General features: G+C 30.2%; 1 long non-coding RNA gene across 1 annotated transcript; it reads right to left on the minus strand.

Moving 5' to 3' along the window:
- Window positions 1-11630: 11630 nt before the first annotated feature.
- LOC127700680 (uncharacterized) lies at window positions 11631-12812 on the minus strand. Its single transcript, XR_007981686.1, has 3 exons — window positions 12741-12812; window positions 12438-12488; window positions 11631-12091 (listed from the first exon to the last, which is right to left on the minus strand). It is a non-coding gene; the product is annotated as an uncharacterized LOC127700680 (long non-coding RNA).
- Window positions 12813-14067: the final 1255 nt, after the last annotated feature.

Below are 14067 nucleotides of genomic sequence, written 5' to 3' on the forward strand. Positions count from 1 at the left end.
TCAGATAAATCAATAATAATTAAAGAAGCGGATAAAGGTGATGCTGTTGTAATCATGGACCGTGAGTATTACCGAGATAAAATTTTAAATATGTTACAAGATGAAATGTTTTATGAGGTGACAGATAAAAAAAATGGACAAACAAACAAGTACAATGATTAAAAAATTACTAAATAAACATAAGACTGAATTGTATAAAGAAGAGATGGATTACATTTCAAACTCTAAATTTTCAGATAGCTATTTCTATGGTTTACCTAAAATTCACAAAAGTGAGGAAATTTCAAATGCGGTATCAGAACAGAACAGTGAATACATCGAACTTTTAAGACCAAATGATTTAAAATTTCGACCTATTGTGGGCGGACCCAACAGCGTCACACAGAATTTAAGCCATTTTATAGACATTGTGATTAAACCTTTATGTCGTGAAGTTCCAAGTTTTATACGAGACGATTTGGAATTTTTAAATCATCTACCAACAACTGTAAATCCTAATTCAGAACTCATCACTTTTGATATTGTCAGTCTTTACACAAATATCCCACATGACTTAGGAATTACAGCCGTAAAATATTGGTTAGAAAATACGGAAAACCTCATTGAAAACAGATTAACAAAAGAATTTATTCTTGCATCTTTGAAACTTATATTGGAAAGAAATATTTTTTTACTTTGACGGCACATACTATCATCAGAAAAAAGGAACAGCTATGGGTACTAAAATGGCGCCTTCATACGCCACTTTAGTACTTGGATATTTGAAACAATTATTATACGAAAAAATGAACCATAAATACGGAAATGAATTTGCAATTTACATACGTCAAAACTGGAAACGATTTCTTGACGATTGTTTTATAATTTGGAATTCGGATATATCTGTCTCAGATTTTCATTCTGAATTAAATTCTTTAAATCCACATATTCGTTTCACAATGAACAGAAATGTCAACGAAATGCCGTTTTTGGATATTTTAGTATTTATAACGTAAGACAATGAAATTGTCACAGATATCTTCTCTAAAGACACCGATACACATATGTATTTGAATTTTTACTCAAACCATCCAAAACATGTAAAATTAAATATACCTTTTAATCTAGCGTCAAGAATAATTACCATTACAAGTACAGAACTATTACGCAATTAAAGATTGGAAGAATTAAAAGTGTATTTAAAAAAGCAGCAATATCCGGAACAAGTGATAGATTACGGAATTCGAAAGGCACTGATAAAAGGACAAATCATTACAGAATCACGGCGATCCGAACCAACCGAAGAATCATCAAACAATTTAGATAAAATTATCCCGTTTGTAACAACATATAATCCACGAGATTATGATATATTTAGTTTCATGCGACAAATTGAAAATAATTAACACAAAAGTCAAAAAATGTTTTACAAAAAAAGAAGATTATCAACAGCAAAAGACAGTCAAAAAGTCTAAAACGATATTTAACATCTTCAAAATTCGACTTTAATGAAATTCTCTCATATGTTCAAATTGTGAGGAATTCTATATTGGAGAGACAAAAAATGAACTGCGTACTGGAATGACTGTTCATAGGCAGCACACCAACCATGAAGATTTAACAATAATCCGGTCTAACGACCATTTCCATCGTTGTTCAAATGGACGAGATATTTCCATTGTATATGGTGAATCGTCAAAATGATTTTCTCCGGAAGAAGAAAGAAGAATTATTAATAAACATTCTCAACCCGGGATTAAATGATAAATAATATTTTATTTTTTTACTTAAATAACACTTTAAAGACTTTACTCAATTTTTAAATGACATTAGTAGTCTCACTTGTATTTGTTAACGTCATACTATTGTTAACGTCAATCAATTGTTTTGTATAACACTTATGTATACAAGTCACATTACCTGAAGATCTGTAAAAGCAGTGAAAGCGCTAGTAAAAGTGATGAATTGAAACCGTTATTATCTTTTATTAATTTTCTTATATATATATAGTTATATATATATATATATATATATATATATATATATATATTTCTAACGTCAAAACATTTACATATTATTAATTTGTGTTCTAAAAATAATATTTTTATGAGTATTCATTGAAGAAATGGATTTATAACAAGCGATGAGAATTGTTATTTTGCACTAAAAAATGTCCGCACATTTATACGATCGGTTACCAGTCAAAAACGAAAGTCAAATCTCTGTAGCAACAATGCATTGGATTCCCTCACGGTCATCGCGATGTAAAAGAACGTCCAAGCGGCAAGCTGATTATGTGCATAGAGATATCGAATTGCGAATGGGAAAAGTCTTTGATATCCAACAAGAACTGTTTTCCTTCTCAATATTTTTTTCTATTGTAATAATAAATACATCTTCTGTTTGACAAGATTTTTCATTCGTGGTATCTGAAGTTGTTTAATTTATAGTCTAAGGCTGCTCAATTGGTATCTTCAAAGTTCGGGACAGCATTATGTGTACAATTTTCTTTGTTTGGAATATTTATTTTTCCATTTGAATATTCATTACTATCATGTGTAATTGGGAAACCGTATTGAATTGGATTGATTGAATGAATGTTTTGTTCTTCTTTTAAGTAATGATATTTTTTTGTCTATTTCGATATTAACCATGTGAATAGGCTATAGCAGTGTGACCTATATATTAGAATCTAATAGGTCGGTAGACTATTAACTGTAGCCGCATTTAAATTCCGCCATTGTATGATCAATTCAAATAGAATTAGTCGGTAAAACCATATGATCGAAAACAATTGACTAAACTGGTTTTTACACTGTCAACTATCAATAGGGTCAAGCAACATTTTCGAAATGATTAATTCGTGTAAGCTTTAATTTTGTTACAGGTACTAAATTTTAGTGATATTGGGCCTCAAACATTAAACCGGTCATGAACTTTGTTTGTGAATTAAGTCTGCGGTTTTCTTGACATGCATTGTGACGTGTTATCGTATTCATTTTATATGAGAAAACTATCGCAGTTATATTAGAAAAACATTGCATTCATAAATTTTTGATATTAAAATGACAACTCTATTATATAAGACAAATATCGCATTGATATAATAAAATATAGCAGTATCTTTGACTTATAGGTGAGTTTGGCTTAACAAACAATTGAATTCATCTCAATTACATTCCACTGGATTTGCTACATGATATTTATTGAATGTGTACATCTACAAATGATAAATCGTTCATTTATCTTTCATCTAATCAACAATTCAATTTTCTCGTATTAATACACCTTGCTTGTTATTATATTACACCATTCATGGAAATTATACAGCAGACGTATGTCGTGTTAAATGTCGACCTGTTTTAAGAAAATATTCATTACTTTATACCGAGAAATCTTCCGTTTTTCATACAAATGTTAACATTCGTCTGAAATTTCCCACAATGCAACTCGTTGATATAAGACAATATCGCTATTTATTATAAGAAACGTTTTTATCGATTCGCTTTTTGCATAGACTGAAACCTGTATGTTGGCCTTTATACACATATTTTTCATTTAGGTTGTATGTGCATTTTGCCGTTAATAAATTTCTGTTGAATTAAATATAAACTTTTATTATACTATTACAGTAATATTTCTTCCATTGGAAATAATTCCTATTTAGGCTTATAAATTTCTTTTTCGGATATTTTTATCGTCGGGTTGTTGTCTTGTAAAGTATACGGCCATATCTCCTTTTATTCATTATATTTCAAAGCTTTAGTGTTATTTGATAAGTTAGAAGAGACATCAGTGCGAGTGACGTGACATATTTTGTAAGACGAAAGCATTAATTTTTTATATTGCTTACAACTCCTAAGCAAATTTACAGATCTAACATTGTTGGGCTGATGTTTAGACGAGTTGTATATATATATAATAAGATCAATTTTGTTACATCTTGAGATCCGTTTATTTGGCAATCGCCAATGGCAGTCAGCAGGGTTTAAGAACATCAGTTGTTCGACCTGCTAGTCAAATGCGTTTTGTTAAAATATACTTTTTCACTCATTTGGTCTTTTAGAAAATGTTGTTTGTGATGTATTTAGACCCCTCTACCAAGAAATTTGTTTTGCATGCACACGTATAAAAATTGCGGTTCTTATCCAACGCAATCATAGGTTTGAACGTTGTTTTCAATTTAGACTTGTTTATATTTTTTCGTTTGGGCTTGTATTATATTTGCCTTCGGGTTTATATGATCCGTTCATCCTATTTTGACTCTTTCAAAACTCAAGAGTCTATCCTAAATTGAGGTAAATTATATGGCTTTCCAAATACCGTTTCGATGCCTAACATCACTGAAGAGACATTAAATGTCGAAATCCGGATATGGTGTACAAATTTTTGCACCTCATGTTTGCGGTATATCATCTTTTCCGCAAGTTTATTGTTTTCTGTTTGGTAATAAATTAATAATAAGATCTATTTTGTTACATCTTGTGATCCGTTTATTTGGCAATCGCCAATGGCAGTCAGCAGGGTTTAAGAACATCAGTTGTTCGACCTGCTAGTCAAATGCGTTTTGTTAAAATATACTTTTTCACTCATTTGGTCTTTTAGAAAATGTTGTTTGTGCTGTATTTAGACCCCTCTACCAAGAAATTTGTTTTGCATGCACACGTATAAAAATGGCGGTTTTTATCCCACGCAATCATAGGTTTGAACGTTGTTTTCAATTTAGACTTGTAGGTATATATATATATACATACAAGATAAAATATTCAAGTTGTATGTTTATTGTTTTGAAGGACAGTGGGGATTTAGGGTTATATAATTTAATCGTTTGGATGTAACGCTTCTTCTGATTGGCTGACGTTGTTATGTTTATCAGCTCATAGACATAATTTTGTCATGTGACCCGGCTGACGTTATAAACGTTTTTTTATGGTTTACTCCGGTTTAAAATGGAATTTAGAATTAAATTATAGGAAATGGCTGTAATATTTTTTCTGTCTATTCGAAATAACATCAAAAATGTGGTGCACACTTTAAAATAACTCGCTACGCGGGTTATTCAGTGTGCACCACATTTTTGATGTTATTTCTTCATAGACAGAAAAAATATTACAGTCATTCCTTAAATAGATTTTTTTCTTGGTACACCATGGAGGTCTAAAAATACAGAGCGATTCTTCGTAACTGTTTCAAGCTTCCATAAATATCGCCAAAAAACATGCAATTGACGGTCTTCCACGAAACAAAACGTCACAATGTCGAAAGAAAATCATTGTATATGCCATTAGAAATTAATAGATAAACGAAGGAAAATGTTTTATCCAGGAAACTTATTCCGTTTTAGTTATGATACTCGACGTGATATTTGTTCAATTATCAAGCAAAAGCACTTGTTCGAATCTGTTCAAAATCGGATGGAAAAACGTATCGTGTAAACAGGACGCTCTACGATTTGTACCTGAGCGTTGGTATAAAATCGGATGGAAAATCGTACCGTGTAAACGCACCTTAAGCCTAATAAGGGGAGATAAGTCAATTAAACTTACTTACCACTTTTGTTAAATATACATCATGTGTAGCAAGTAATCAAATCCCATGACTTTGATTTTCTCACATTTTAAGCAAATTTTTAGAATTATCTTCGCATATTTAGTTTTAAAATTATACATTTTATTGTTCTTTCTATCACACAAAGTTTTTTTTTTCCATTTATCAACTATATAAAGTCCGACAATTTTTACACAACTTGTAGATTATAAAAAAAAAGAATAAAGCAAGATATTAACTTTATTTTTGCAAATTATCAAAAAATTCTATTGATTTTAATTAAGACCCTTTACAATTTGAGAACTTTGACAAAGTTATTTAAGAAATAATTTCTTCATGTCATGCTCTATGCTCATTTTAACATGGGTAGGCATTATATTTGTCAATATTTTACACGGAGCGTTGACGTTAACTGTTGACGAAGCTACAGCTTCAATGACAAAATGTTGCAGACTTGAAAAAAATATCTAAGGAATAATATCATATGCATTGCAAGGGAGACAAACCAATGCTTTTTTGTAGTTTAATCATATTCCAGATGTCATTTGCCGAAATATTTATCAATTATCATGGACTTTTGACGAGGTCAATACGTTATATATGGACCTGTTCAGATTATTTTGACCGAACAAACTTTGGCGAAAAACAATCTATTTTTTTGGCGACAAGTCAATTTTAGCATTACATATAGTGGCAGCTGAGGGTGAAACAAACATTATTTTTTCTAAGGGTCATAAACAAATTATTTTTTTCTCCAAAAACTGGAAACAAACTTTTTTTTCCCAAAAAAATCCATAGCCCCCTTGAAACTGATGAAAATTGAATTCTATGTTGAAAGACCAAAAATGCAGGTTTTAATCTGGGTATAACAGAACATTTACATTATCATTGACCCATGAATATAAGGTCAATTTCAGATAAACCCTGTCCGATGCAAATATAAACCATACTACACCTTACAATCATTTTATACACTCACTATAGTTCTGACCTAATCATAATAAAAATGCACTGCAGGGCACAGTTCGTTACAACCACAGAGGTTGAACCATGAACAATTGGGGCAAGTATGAACACAATATTCAAGCTTGATACAGCTCTTAATTTGGATTGTGATAAAATATTTGACACAGTATAGGTTTCGGACTCCAACTGAATGTGGTCTAAGAATTCAAAAATACATTTACCTATACCCTAATATCCAAAATCTAAAATAAGTTAGAATCAGCATTTCAAATAACTCAAAAAATTCAATTTTTAATTTTTTGATTTTGGACCTCAATTTTAACTAGTTTGTTAACAGTGCTAAAAATCAAAAATCTAAATACAGATCACAGTTACCAGTAGACTCAGCATATCAAAGAACCACAAGAATTAAAATTTTGGTTTAAATCAAACAAAGTTTAAGTTTGGACCATTTGGATCTCAATGTGAACCAATTTGATAATGGGCCCAATATCTAAATACACAGTTTGATTATATAAAAAAAAAAACAAAGAATTCAATTTTGGGTTTAAATCAAACAAATTTTGGACCCTTTGGACCTGAATGTGAACCAATTCGAAAACAGAAATACACAAACATGGTAACAGATTTAGTATATTAAAGAACCCAAAGAATACATGATTCTCATCGAAATTGAAATTGGTCAAGAAACAAATAATGTATACAAAGTATTGGTGTTTGTTTGGTTCCTAATTCATAAACAGTTTGGGCCATAATCACCAAAATCAATTCCAACTTTCCCTTTTTGGTTTGAAATCTTGTATAATAATTTCATAGAAATCCATTGATTTATTCTCAAGTTATGGTCTGGAAACCCCAGAAAATCTTTTTTTTAACCTTTATTCCTAAACTGTTAGGGCAATAACCCCAAATTCAATTCATACCTTCCTTTTGTGGTATGGGACCTTGTGGTTTTATTTCTTTGAGATCTATACACTTATACTCAAGTTATTGTCTGGAAAACATATGTCTACAGACCACAATGACGACATATCCACACCATTATAAAATGGCAAAAGTTTTGCAGTCTATTAAAACTTAATGTTGACTACACTTCAAAAAAAGGCCAAGACAATCATATTCACATTACAATCATTCTGTACACCATACATTGTTGACCTAGAGAATCTGACAGAGAACAGACCAAATCATGGAACCTAAATGATGACCAAATGGTGCAGGATAAGCCACTCAAATGAACAAATTTTTCATAAACCTTTTTCTTATCCCAATCCATGCAATGTGATACAAAATATATCTCTTCATGTGAGAAATAGATCACAGGCAATAACCATAACAGAATTAATTGTCCTTATTACACATAAAACTGTCAAATTAATTTGAAAACAAATAATGTACACATACCCTTAAAAATGGAATCAAGATAATGTTCATATGCCAGATTAAACCAGACCATAAGGCAACTGCATACAAGATATGGATTAACTCATTCTTCTTCAGTCTTGATTATGAAGTTTTATATCAGGAGCATCCACTGCTAGATCTGTATCCCTGTGTTTTGTATCTGATGAGCCTTTATATAAACTAGATCATTTTAGAATTCTAGATCTATTTAAAGACTTGGCAGCCAATCAGGTAATCAGCAAGTCCAATGAACATTTTTGTCATGTAGTTCCTAAGTATCATTTGTGTCAAGTCTTGTTTAAACTAGCAAAGAAGTTTCTGTGACATTTAAAACTCAAAACATGATGTTGAAAGATACCAAGAGATGGAAATATAAACTGTTGACACAGAGATATGTCTTGCATTTTTTGGTGGTATAATGCAAATGTTGAAATTAAATTTCATTATTTAAACTTATCTATGCAATGAATCATGACTGACGGTTTAGGGCAAAATAAAAACACCATGGAAATGCTATGCTTATAAAACTGCATACCCAACACCATTGACTTACCAATTGGTTCCTTATTAAACTGTGAAAGTTTCAAAGTTCATGAACCATGATAAGGAAGTAGGACCAAATAATCTCTATGAAAATGAGACTTGCAAATGCCAATACAACTGCATACCAAATATCAGATATTAGTCACTCATCTTAAACTGATCTAATCACAAATCACATGTAAATAATGCAAAACATTCAGTCAATAAACCATGACTGAGGCTGGAGCTGAACAATCTCTATGGAACTGAGATTTGTCAATGCTTATACATCTGTATACCAAATATCATTGACATACCACTTATAGTTCCCTTTCAATTGACCTAATCACAAACATACATGTAAACTAATTAAAAGTTTTAAGTCGACTATGACTGAGGGAGAGAAGCAAAATAATCTCCTTAGAAATAAGATGTTTCAATGCTTATATAACTGCATACCAAATATCATTGACCTACCACTAGTTGTTTTCTTTAACTTGAACTTATCACAATCAAATACATTGTTGAAGCTGCTGCTTATGGAAAAAGCATGCCCAAGTCTCGCTTTTTCAACTTCGTTCATACCATACAATAAATCAGCTGTGTTTTACCCTTGACCACAGAAACCTCTTCCCCCTTTATTTGTCATTCAGACTCAAATAAAAAATAAGATAGGTTTTCTCAATTAAATTTTTATTTACCTATTTATTTATATCATTATCATGCATCATAATATAAAATACCCAAATGAAACCAGACCCATTCTGCTCCATCAAGTGTGTACAAATACCAAAGAAATTGTAATAATAATAAGTTTTTAGTCCCTTTATAAGTAAAAGGAGGAAAAGGATCTGCATCATGGGTAAGGTATCATTGGTTAAATATTACAATTATACAAAATAACTGACAGCGCTGAGGATTCTTTTTAGTTTCTTGATACCAGTTCCCAGACTAGCTCTTTAAATAGAATTTAGAAAATCAATTCTGTTCTGAGATACATGTCTTAAATTTTAATATCTTTAGGTCTTAAAGGAATATTTTTTTTGCTCAATATTAAACTTGGTGCTTTCCAATACTTTTAAATACCAAACTTAAAATAAATTTATATAATTCCATAAAATATATGAATCTTCAGTTTGTCACATATGAAGAGGCATTTACAAATATAACAAGGAATACAATGGTAAATACTAAGATAAAAAATGCATAAAAATACATGAATCAAATTCATTTATGAGGTGTACTCAATTTATTTACTGGGTTATTTAGATAAACTAATATCCGGATCTGTGCAAAAATTATTAGATCACCAAGGAAACAGTTAACTGCATTTCATTAAACATTTATAACCCAAGCTCTTATATTGTATATAAAGTTTCTTTATAATTCCTCCCAATTTCTAACCAAAGTCAATTCTTTATATCAAAATAGAATAGTTATTTAACAATACATGTATGATATAAATATTTTTTTTTATTATTTTCTTGGAACCAGAACTTTTTGCCCAGGAAGTAATAAGTAATTATTTCATATAAAATAAAAAGAGGAGATATGATTGCCAACGAGACAAACTCTCTACCAGAGACCAAATGACATAGAATTTAACAACTATCAGTCACCTACAGCCTTCAGCCATGAGCAAAACCCATACCCATAGTCCATATCCTTTAGGAAATGTGCCATAGTCAGCAAGTATATCATCTGTTTGCTCATCTGTCTACAACTTCCAATCAAATTAAAAGGATTGAATTGTTTTTGCCTAAACTTTCAAATAATCTTCAGTATCTGTTGGCATTGTGTATATTTTTTTCACATCCAAAGGTTCCCCAATCGAAGAATGGACTTTTCCATTTATAAAATTTTATTACTCATATTGAAGGATAGGTTGGTTCAGCTGATAAGAACATAGATTTAGTTAGAGCAAGATTCTGCATTTATAAGTCTTGTAATTTGGTCAATCTTCAACGACCACTTCAATATTTATGTTCATTCATTTTTCTATTTTATCCACTAAGAAGAGTTAAAAGCATAATAAATGTCTGATCTCATTATGTAAATTTATATTTTGAATTGCATGTATAATCAAAATATATAAACTCAATCATAATAAGGCTTGGTATGACAAGATTTGATAGTAAAAACAAATAAAATCAAATAAAAACCACTAAAATCAGATAAAACCAGATAAAACACAAATCTTGTTATAGCAAAGCCTTATAAAATTTACATTAAAGCTACAGTGGTAATATATATCAGTGTGAACCCCAAATTTATCTTGAATTTAAGTCATTAAACTTTGTCATAATGAGATCCAACTACTAAAAACATGATTAAAAACAAATATATTTGAACCAACCTATCCTTCACATGATAAAATGGTGGTATGAGAAGCTTCTTTCCCTTTTTTTTCAAATACTTAGGTCCATTCATTACAATTGAGAACCCCAAAATTTCATTATAATAAAATAAAATACACACAGCCATTAGCTATAGATACAGAAGATAATCTGAAAGTTTAAATGAAAACCTTACAATAGTTTATAAGCTGTGGATGAGACATGATGATGGACAAACAGACAGACAAATCTTCTTTAATAACCTTTTTATGCTCAACATGAGTGCAGATGGGCATGGGATTTGGTCCTGCCCTGGGTCATATAAAAGAATTGAAAATTTGGTATTTGATGCTCCCCTGCTAAGCATTCAGCAATTAGGAGTAGGAGCAAAGACTGGTCTGCTGGAAGTCAGAATAATGTGTTCAGGTAGGGTTAGATGTCTTGTGCAGACTTTTACATTATGAACTAGCACATTATAAAAATCTTGCATTTTTAATTATCCATCCATCCTTCAAAATCAAAACTTCTTTTACAAAATCCTGGTTATACATGTGGAGGGGGAGGTAATTGTTTGGAAGCTGAGTACAAGCCTCAAAAATCAAACATTAAAATATAAATAATCATAAATGAGAAAAAATATAGAAATCAATCACACAAAATGAGAAAATATGACAAACTGCAAAAAATATGTAATTATTTTCACTTGAGGGGCCTCAGATGCTGAATAATGCATTTATAATATATAAACAAAACCAATAAATAAAACTGACAGCCATCAATTTGTATGAATGTACAGAATGCAGAGTCAAAACAAACCATCTAACTAAACATTTTTATTTCTAGTTCATATTGCACCAAAAACTCAGTACTTTGTTTAATAGGGGATTTGTTTTATTCCCTTTTAGTGTTTGGCCATCAAAGTCCTACTTAATAGGTTTCTAACCAGAAAAAATCATTTCACAGAGGACTTATAATTCTTAACCAGTGTACATAACTTAAAAAAATATATTTAAACTGAAGCAAGTCTTATGGGTATCTTGTGAAACCATACATCATACCTTTGGGACCTCTCAAATAACAATAATTTCACAGTTTTTTTTTTATATTTCTTCAATCACAAAACAATAATTGAATGCAAGAAAAAATTATGAAATAAATATTTATAATTTGAATAATAAAGCATTAAAAATTAATTGCATTTATAATTCATTCTGCTTATAAGACAAATATCTGCTGATTTTTTTTACAAAAGATAGCAACAGTTCATCCAATGGTTTGCAGGATTGTAGTCTGAGGATTTTACCATACAAGGAAGGCAGCAACAGCAACTCTTTCGACTGAAAAAGAAACAAAGTTAAATTTCAATCGTTGATTCTTAATTTTAAAATAATCTAACTGGAATGAAGAAACAGACATCAGTGTATGTTAAACAATTTGTTCATTACTTATATTGATTACTCAAAAATATATAGTATAAAAAAATATCCGATTTTTTTGTTATCTCCCTTTCATATATCTTCTTCAGATCTAGTATCTGCTGTAAAGGGTACATTATTTTAAAATGAAAAGATTGAATAGATTGTAAATTAAAAAAAAAATATATATATTGAAATCTATTTAGTGACATTCATCACACTATAACATAAACACATTAAAGTTGTATGTTGATGAATAAGTTCTCACCTTATAACAGCTTTATCCCAGCAAGTAACCCAATGGAAACCTGATGCTAACCTGGAATATAAAAGTATTGAGTTATACTAAACTTTCCTAAAAAAAATTATTACACGTACTAAATTCAAAATTGCACTAGGATAACAAAAAAAATCATGGAAAAAATATTTGGTATTCTGAATTATAAACTCAGTTTTATATTTACCAAAAAAACCGGTATCTCACAAGTGTAAAATTATTTTTTTGGTACTAAAGAACCTTATGAAATTGATTTCAAATATTATATTACTAAAAAGATGCTTGATTACCTACCAACATGTTAACAATATTAGACATCCAAGTCTTACTCCCAACACCATGAAAACATCATCATTATAACAACCAAAATATAAAAAAAATAAAAAAATAATTACTTGTTTTACAGATCAAAAGACTAACAAAATAATGCTGTGTTTCATTTATTAAAACCTGTTATACATTATCATCTTCACTATATAAACTTCAAACTGCTAGAGATAGAAATTGACCTTGTGCAAGTGCACGTATATGTATAAGCAGAAGTCCATTACTAGATGAAGTGTGCAACCTGTGCTATATAGTAAGGCGATCACGATGTCCCCTTTATCAGTGGAAAGCACCATTGGTGGTCCCCTCAAATCTCGTTTTATAACTATGGAATCACGGGTAAAAATATTATCATCCAACACCAACAGATAGCTGTTAATTAGTCTCCATGAGCGTTTGATTAATTATCAGTATGTTGTAAATAAAGTGAGCCGACTTAGTGCGCGGTTGTTTCATATTGCCAGTTATTAAACTTCTTCATTTTAATTCAACATTTATAAAATTATATAAAATTTTATACACGAATTCATTGGTACCATTATTCATCGCGCAAAGCAAAATGAAAATTTTAAAATCTACCGTGTTGGATTAAAAATGTATCGTTTATTTAAAAGATATATAGTTGTTTTTGCCAAAATATAGTCACAATTGACTCTTTTTTTTAAATGGAACGTTGTGTTAACGAATTACGTCTCGGTTATTTTCGGCTTCAAGGAAGCTATATGCGGTGATGTATAAGCTTCTACCGAAATACAATAATATCCGACCATTAATTGTAAATAGCAAAATCAATAAAAAGCAAATGGAAATTAAGAAATATATGCATTATAGGGACAGAAGAATTCGGTCTACTAATACTCCAGTGTTACTTGTACTGAATATGGATACACAATTTGCCGACCTAATTTTTCCTTGCCAACTTTTTAATGACAATTTTTTAACTATAAAACTAAACGTTTATTGTACTAAGATTAGTGAGCTTTTTTTCGTTTGACAATTTTTCTACGGTTATAGTCCCAGGGTTATAATTGTAGTTTTTAAATTGATAAATTATACAAACATTTTTATCGTTTAATATTGAAACCATCATAATGACTCATGACACTGATATATTATGGTATCTATAGGATCTGTTATTCATTACACGTCGATGGTCAAACATTATTTTCAACTGTGTGCTAATTAAGTTATAGGGTGTTTTGCATAAATTATCTCTACCCAGAATGCATCATTAAAAATTTGGCCATTGAATTTTGTTACTATTAATAGCAATCTCGCTCAAATCCAGTTTCAA

This window comes from Mytilus californianus, unplaced genomic scaffold, assembly GCF_021869535.1.
Source record: "Mytilus californianus isolate M0D057914Y unplaced genomic scaffold, xbMytCali1.0.p SCAF_5, whole genome shotgun sequence".
NCBI lineage: Eukaryota > Metazoa > Mollusca > Bivalvia > Mytilida > Mytilidae > Mytilus > Mytilus californianus.